The following is a 9,364-nucleotide window of genomic DNA, read 5'->3' as shown; positions in this document are numbered from 1 at the left end:
TAAAGAAGGAAATACATTCAGAGGATATTTTAAATTTATACACCAAAAACTCTTACAGCTTTTATCTGTTCTATTTCTCTCCTCTTTCCCAACTTCCCTCTCTCTTTCTTTTTTACTAGTTATCATATCAGTACAAGACGACTGTAAAGGTATTTATTAGCAAAGGGCTGCAGAGTCACAGGCCAGAAGCTAATTTTGCATTGCAGGATGGATTTCTGCTGAGAGCATATTTCGTAAACTGAAAACAACATATTGGGTGGGGACACAAGACAACATCACTATGTCTCATATTTAATTTATCCTGCAAACACGATCTCTCAGCCAGTAGAATTTTACACATCCTGTGTGGGATGCGGGATATTTCTAACTGGTGTCACTTAGTAATGTTAAATGGGATCAGGCTACAAACATTACTTAGGGAGAGTTTTGAAATATTTAATGTACATTTGCAGATCATTTTATGATATACTACATTTCTTTGTAGCCCATCTTAGATTTGTCTAGAAATGCTGCAGATTATTAAAAATTAAGTGAAATGCCTTCTCGAATGGAATATAAAATATATGCATTCTGGGAGCTTCATAAATGCTAATTATAAGAAGTTCTAGAGTCTAAATTATCTACATTACAGAAACTGTGTCTATTCAGGTACATACAAAGAATAATTATGCCATATCTGGGTAATGCTTTCAGTTTCATAACTTGCATTTACATATCCTGTCTTATTTAATTCTCATAACAACCCTGTATTGTAGGTGACAGTATCCCCACTTTAAAGATGAAGAATTTAGGGAGCATAGGACTTACCCAAGGTCCTAAAACCTCAAGCTGATATGTCATAAGTGCTACATGTGGTGGGAAAAGTGTGTTTCTTTATTATATTATTATATATTTATTATATTTTTTATTATGATAAAGAAACATTTTTTCCCTTCCTAGGTAAAAAGTTCCCAGGACTTACAAATTTAATATTTTTATTAGCATCTATTACTGAGCTAGTAGACTCCATAAATGGTTTTGCTGGGTACTCGTAGAAAACTAATAGCCAACAGACAATAATATATTCTGTATAGCAATCTGTGGTTGACAGAGAACATTTATCTGCAGTATCATATTTGATCCTTCCACCAATCCTGAGGAGCAGGGTGGTCAGGTATTCTTGTCCAGATTTTATAGATGAGCTGGTTAAGTGACCTAGTAAAAATCTCATAATCACAGATTGTAAGGGAAGTGACATAAACTCAGTTTTAGATGTCAAGTCCGGAGATCCTCCGTGTGGAGTGCTGAACACATTATTTGGCATATATTAAGTTCTTAACACATGGTAGTTGCATTTTATTATTTCTTTTGTTAGTTTTTTCTACAACACACTGATTTGTAAGCCTATCTCTCCTTGGCCAAGTTGGCTCATGTCTACAAACCCAGCTAGTGAACCCATTCTTTAATCCTCCTGATAAACCACTCAGCTGCAAACAATCAAACAAGTGTCTGGATTCTGGTAGCTGAATTTGAGTGGGGAAACTACTGAGTGATCAGTTAGGAAACTTTGCAAACAGAAGTGGACTTTATTTTACAATGTGGTGAACTGTGCAGATACCATTTTATGCCTCTTAGCCAAGATGGCCTTTAGGTTTTATTAATTTTCTTAAGGTTGCAGCGGTGGGGAAAAGATGCCATGGTGACCGCTAAATATCATGGAATCTTTAAGTTGCTATAAAATAAAAGTTGCAGTCATACGGAGGCAATCTCAGACAATTACTGAATTGAGTAATCAGAAAGTTATTCAGGATTGTTGCTGCAGGACAAAATGCTATGTGTCTCTGTTTAATTCAGAATTTTCAGAACTTAACTAGAAACTATAATATCTATCATTTATTGTGTGTTTACCATGGCCAGTTACTGTCCTAGGTAAATTATACATAGAAAGACCATATAGCCAAGCATGTCTGGGGAAGTCCCAATATTACCTATCTATCCTTGCATAAGTATTATCTCCTTTCACTGTCAAAAGTGTCCCGGGGGCGGGGGGAAGGATAGATAAATGGATATACATGATAAGAAATCTAGAAAAATGGTAATTATAGCATTTGTTTTATATATATATATATATGAATGATGGTGGATAAAAGTTCTTTCAACTTTTCAAAATAAAATGTTGGAAAAATATGTCCTGGTTTGGATGATAGAATCTACGGTTATCCAATATGTAGATGATCTCATCTAATACCTAAAATCATCCTAAATGTTAGTTAAAATTATTATCTACATTTTACAGATGACAAAATTGAGTCACCAAGAGGTTAAGAAAGTGGCCCATAGTGCACAACTAGTAAATGGGATGGACACCCCCTAGCAGTGCACCTGCAGAACACATGCAGTTGGGAATAATGCTATACATCCCCCAAATATATGATTGTAGCAAACACCTTTTCTTGTAAGAGCTATTTAAATTCCACAGAATTAGTGTTTCCCAGAATACATTTTAGGAAACACTGCCATAGAGCAGCGCAGGGCAGGGAGAAGGAACTGACATTTATTTCTTTATCTTTTTACTGCCCTTTATTGATCAACTTTCTGTTAAGCATTTTATATACATAATTTCATTTATTTCTCACAGTGATGTTATTAATAGATATTAATATCTTTATTTTATAGTGAAGAAATGGACACTTAGAGCTATTAAGGTCACTTATCTATGGTCACACGTCTAGTAATGTTCCAAGCTGGAATTGAAATCCAGGGATATCTACCCTCCTGACACCTCAATTGATTTTCTTTTAACTTGTTCATTCTGCCTCTGTCATGAGCTTAGCCTAAAAGTGAAATACATACCCATGTAGAAAGGCTCTGAATATTATGGGTGAATATTAATTTGAATGTGAATAGATAGTCTATTAGAATAATTCAAAAATCTTTTTAATAATACAACATTTTTAGAGAACAATGAGGGTAGAAATTAGTCATCTTTTAAGTTGCATCACTAGATTCTTTGATACTACATTTATCCAAATTCTTTAGCCATCGTTAGTTGAGCAGTTATTTGGTGAAAGAATTGAATACTAATCACTCCTATTCCCTCTTCTTAGGAAATATTTACTGATTTTCTACTCTGTGCCAGGCACTATGCCCTTCCCTGTCTTCGTTCCCTTATCTGCAAAATGGATCTCATAGGGTAGTAGTGTGGAAATCAAATAATAGCTTCAAAGCACTTAGAAAAATGCTTGCCTCATATTAAGACATCATACATCCATATGTTCATTTATTCAACCAATTCATTTATTCAATCAATTGGGTATGCAGAATGTGTCACAGTTTTGTGAACAAAATATATGAAGGTCCTGCCCTCGTGAAACTTATGTTTTGATGAGAGAATCAGACAATGAAAAAGTAAATATGTTTCAGGTAATATATTAGGATTGTCTAGGTTGTGCTGCAGTAAAAAAAAATAAGCTCAAATCTCTGTGGTTTACCCAATAAAGTTTATTTTTCACTTATGCTAAAGATTTAAAGCAAGTTACCAGAGGGGCTCTGCAATTCACAGTTACATAGGCATTTAGGACAGAGGCTCCACCTTGACCCATATGCCATGATCTTCAAGAGAAACATGATGAATTCTGCAATGATTCTTAAAGCTCCTACCAAGAAGAGACATAGGCCACATCTCACTGGCAAAGGCGAGTCTTATGTCTGTGCCTAACGTCAAAGGGTGTAGGGAGTATGATGCTGGCGCATGCTTGGAAGGAGTATAGAACTTCCCTGAAGGTGATCCCATATAGTGAGAGGAGGCCTGGGAGAGAAGTAAAGCAGGACAGTGGGGACTAGGGGCCACTTGTGGGGGGAATGCTGTTTTATACAGATCAGCCAGGGAGAGCCTCATTGATCGGGTGACATTTAAGTGGAGAAATGAAGTAAGGGGGGTTGGTCTTGTAGTTGTTTGGGGGAAGAGCTTTCTAGTCCAAGAAGATAGCCAGGGTAAAGGCCCCGAAGAAGGAGTATCCTTGACACGTTTGCAAAACAGCAAGAGGGTCCAGATGATTGAAACTGATGGGGCAAGAGAGAGAGTTAGGGAGATAAGATCAACGAGAGCAGGAGGCCAGATCAGGTAGAGCCTTGTGGGTCATGGTGAAGACTTGGGCTTTAGTGCAGAGCAGGATGGGCATTTTGAAAAGACGAGAGATGCATCTAGTGTACACGATAATGGGGCCACTCTAGCTGCCACGTGACGAAGGAGGCTGTTGAATTATCCAGGTGAGAGATGGTACTGGCTTGGTTCAGAGTGATAGTAATGGAGAAGATGAGAAAGGGTGAGATTATAGATATATTTTGAAAATGGAGTCAAGAGGATTTGCTCACTGACCAGACATGGAGTGTGAGAGAAAGAGGGAAAGAAGTTAAGGGCAAATCCAAAGTTTTTAATGTGAGAAACTGTAAGGATGAAATTATAATGTACAAAAGTGCAACTTTGAGAGGAGAGCTCATAAAGTGTTGTCTTAAGTATCATGATTATTTAATCTTTACAGCAGCTCTACTAGGACATTTTCCTAGCCTCATTAAAAAAAATACAGAGTGGATGCTCAGTACTGTTAAGTGGCTTAGCGAGGGAAATAGCTCCAGATCATTTGGTTCCTAACTCCAAGAGAGATATGATAACACTGATAATTACAGAGTATATTTCTTCTATTCTGGTTTACATCATGAAGGCTAAATTACTTTAGAATGAGTAAAAATCCCCATGTAGAATTTGTAAAGGGGTTGGTGTAAAACTACTAAAGAGGGACTTGAAGCTCCTATCAATTGTATTATTAGTATAGAATTACACCAGCACCACTATCCTCCACAAAATTAAAAAATTACAGGTAAATCTGGATAAATGTATATCTGCATGTGTGATCAGGGCATGCAGCCAGATCGGTGGAATAGATTGGGATTTCATTTTAATATTGTAAATCAGTATTAAGGCAGCTATATATCTGTATCTATATCTACGTCTATGTGTATATCTACATCTATATTATATGTAGTCTATGTAATTATATATATGTTTTATATATAACCTATTGGAAAAGTTTGCTTCTTATGTATAAATCCTGGACACAACTGAATTTTGTTAAATTATAGAGGAACTTATAGTTTCTTAATATTGTCCTTGGTTCAACATTTAAAACTTTTGTGACTTAAACCACTCCTTCTGTAGACTTGTCTCAATGCCACTCCTCCAATCTTAGCAATTCTTTGCATCCCAGAATTTTCTGTTCTGGTTTATAACTTCATAAACTTACAAATGGTCTTCTCTTTCTCTAAAATGCATTTTCCTACAACTTCCATTCACTTTCATGAAGTCCTGCTCATCCTTCAAGACTCAGACAAGGGCCATCTCTTTTTAAAAGTCTTCCAAAACTCTCTCTCCAGAAAGGGCCTGGTATCTCTCCTCTGTGTCGTCACAGCACCTTTAGTATACTTCACTCAGCACTTAGCAACCTGTACTGTAATTAGTAATTTCTTTTCTATCTCTCCCACCAGTCTGTAAGCTTTTTGAGGTCAGTTCATCCTAAATGCCTCAATATTCCAGGCACCTAAGCCAAGTGTTCACTACATAAAAGGAACTCGATAAATATGTACAAAATGAATGAGTAGATGAAACTGTTTGAGTAGAAGTCCTCACTAACTTTATCTATAGATGTTGAAGTAGAAATTTTTAAATAGGGATAGCAAATGAGTTTCATCCCTTCTGCCTGTTCTGGTCGGTTAGTGGTATCATCCTCAAGTGTCAAAAAAAGGTGTTCTGAGGTCCTTTTATCTGCACTTGGTTGGAAAAGAGAGGCACCATTAATATGATGTCTGAGGTGGATTTGGGAGGGGGAAGTCAAGGTATTCATTTTAAGTTATTTGACTTCCCTGGGCTAGAATATTGTGCTAAATTCATGTATCTTCAAGGACTTGTATGGAACGTTTATTTTCTGATTAAATGTCTACTATCAACTTATTTACACAGGGTTGCTACTGTGATTCAGTTGAGGACCTATTGCTAATTTCATTGCTGAGCAAGTTTTTATGCTTGACTGTAATCTCTTGAAGAGAGTATTTCTAAAGAAAATACAAACAGCTCTTGCCTTGACATAAGTCCAAGGTCTCAAAGAGTGACAGGTACATCTGGAAATATCATTTAATATTATTTTAGATTCCTCACTCTGTACTCTTGGAGGCCCGTTTAGAAGATTTCATGGGAAACGGGAAGATTTCTCTTCCATGATTTCAAACTTTTTCTGAAGTAAAAGAATATAAAATGAAGCAAAAATCCAGGAAGTTCATACATATTTTTAAATTACAACCACTTTATCCTGATAGCATTATACCTGCTATTCCTTTCTCTACAAAAAGCTAACTGTGAAAAACCTAATTATAATAATCATTTTATCAAACACTTTATTTTTTTTTATTTTTATTTTTTTGTGTGGTGTGCGGGCCTCTCACGGCTGTGGCCTCTTCCCGTTGCGGAGCACAGGCTCCGGATGCGCAGGCTCAGCGGCCATGGCTCACGGGCCCAGCCGCTCCGCGGCATGCGGGATCTTCCCGGACCGGGGTACGAACTCACGTCCCCTGCATCGGCAGGTGGACTCTCAACCGCTGCGCCACCAGGGAAGCCCTATCAAACACTTTCTAGTGCCAGGCACTGTGCTGTGTGTGTGTATGTATACATAGAGTACATAACTATACATACACATTTTATCTATGTATCTATCCATCCATCCAATCAGTATAAGTTTGTTACCTAGCTTATCTTAAGAAAGACTGCCCTTTGTTCTGAAATTGTATCCTTCACACTTTTCGTGATGTTAAAATGCCGTTTCTTTTACTAAATAGTGGAGATAGAAGACAGAAGAGTTGTTTTTTTGGTAATGTCCTTACTTGCAAAATGAGGAATAAGAAATCCTACATTTTCCTCCTCCACCATCTCAGTCTTCTTCCTTTCAGCATCATCATTATCATCATTTTTAGTTTCACTTGACTGAAAACTGAACTGTGCAATGGAAAATGTGAAAAGACATTTTCAATCAATGTGAAGTCGGGTACCCTTGTGGTTTTTCCTCACTTTTTTTCTTTCAGCCAATATGGGTCAACATATTGGACTCAGATTCTCAGGGATTATTTCTTGGCTTTTGAAGAACACATAAAAATCAGTTTTAAAAGGTGATAGCCAGCATATCAGGAGAGCTAATCTGTGGATGAGACTTTGCCTACAGCTTTCCAGAACTTTAACTGGCACTTAAACAAAATATTGTTTATTTACTGTTATGAGAATTTCATCAAAATAAATAAAGTCAATAAGGGAGTTTTAATGATTTTCTAAAATCTCCATTGCCAAGTTGATAAAGATGTTGCCTCCATTTTAGAACCAACCAAAAATCAAATGTAGCCGCTCAGCCTCCTATTTCCGACATCTGTGTAAACTTTGGGTACATCTGTGTCTTTGGTCATAGATTAATACACAGAAATAGAGTTAATATCAACAGCATTGTAAAGGATAGCCTTTTATGTAGATACTCATAAAGTAAATACTTTTAAAAATAAGCACTGTGTCTGTTTAAATGGAAGCCTTAATATGAGCTGTTCCCAGACATTTAACAAATAAAAATTATTCATCAAACCATAGTTTTATTGTTTGCCTTCCAACGTGTTGTTGAAAACTTCACAGAGCTTTTGTACTTGAAATCATTCCCAAACTATATAATGCCCCAAGTTCCTAAACTTCTTATTCTTTCATGTTGTCAGTTAAAAGATTATTTTGTTCTTTAGATGAAAAACCTAATTGAGCATGGAGAGATCTTTCTTGCTTCAGTACATTAGAGGAGAACTACTCCAACTTTTTTTTTTTTTTTTTTTGGTGGTACACGGGCCTCTCACTGCTGTGGCCTCTCCCATTGCGGGGCACAGGCTCCGGACGCGCAGGCCCAGCGGCCATGGCTCACGGGCCCAGCCGCTCCGCGGCATGTGGGATCTTCCCGGACCGGGGCACGAACCCGTATCCCCTGCATCGGCAGGCGGACTCTCAACCACTGCGCCACCAGGGAAGCCCTACTCCAACTTTTTGTTTCCAAGACTTTCTTTACACCCTTAAAAATTATTGAGGAACCCAAAGAGCTTTTTTTAAAATGTGGGTCATATGTATTGATACTTTCTGAACTAGAAATTTAAAATATACATATTGTTTTAAAATAATTTAAAAACAATACTAAACACAGTACTGTTAACATAAATAACATTTTAAAATAAAATATAGATATATTTTCCAAAACAAAAAAATATTTAGTGAGAATAGCATCATTTTAAATTCTTCCAATTCTCTCTGTATCTGGTTTAATAGAGAAACCTGGGTTCTCATATCTGCTTCTACACTCAATCTACTGTAATACATGGTTTTAATTGCAATATAGGAAGAAGATTCAGCATCACACAGATAGTGTAGTTAGAAAAGGGAAGCATACTTCAATAGCCTTTTCAGGTCATTGTGGATATTCTTGCCTAATGCCTAATGTTATTTACAAGCTCTGCTCTTGCTATATTGTTCTTCTGTTCCACTAGAGCTATAACTGGCTTTAAAGACTTTCCATTTATCATTGAGGACATTCTTCTTTGATGCTACACCAAAACTTGACAGGTGGTATTTTGTATATTAAAATCCATGGGTCTGTCTTTGAGTGCATGCTTTTCTTCACCAGGCATAATTTTGTAACATCATTCAATGGTCCTGTGGAAAATATCAGTACATTGAATTATGTAGCTCTTCTAAATGTTGACTCATTCCACTGCACAGCATGAAACATTGCACCACTTATTTCACTAGAAAAGTCTTTAAGTTTGAGGAACCTATCAAGCTCACAGTGGTGGATACAACTTTTCTAAAATTCTAATAATTGTTTGCAAGTGGAATTGTTCTCATTGACATTAGACACTGGCAGTTGTTTTCCTTGAAGTGACAGGCTTGTTTCAATTATTTTTGAGAAAATGTCTGCCAGATACCCAAGTCTGAATAACCATAGTTTGTCAGTCATTATTTGAGTTAAAAATGACACTCCATGGAAGAAGCAGCAGCAAATTCAGCTGGCAGCTCAATCACACAGTACCTTTTCTTGAGACATCTTCAGTATTTAGCAGAAGTGCTTTATTCATACTTCCCCTTTTGTCACAAACAATATTTAAAAAAACACATATTCAAGGGTTGAGGTTTAATAAGATTAGCAACTTTTACTGCTTCATCAAGGACATTATTAAGTGAAACCGGCCTTCTTTTTGTGAGTTCATTTGGTAAAGACTGTAATGATCGCTGGTTTAGTGTTCAGTGTCATGTCAAGGTGCAAGCAGCGTT

The sequence above is a fragment of the Kogia breviceps genome, chromosome 7 (genome assembly GCF_026419965.1).
Source record: "Kogia breviceps isolate mKogBre1 chromosome 7, mKogBre1 haplotype 1, whole genome shotgun sequence".
NCBI lineage: Eukaryota > Metazoa > Chordata > Mammalia > Artiodactyla > Physeteridae > Kogia > Kogia breviceps.
This window is presented reverse-complemented; position numbering follows the sequence as displayed.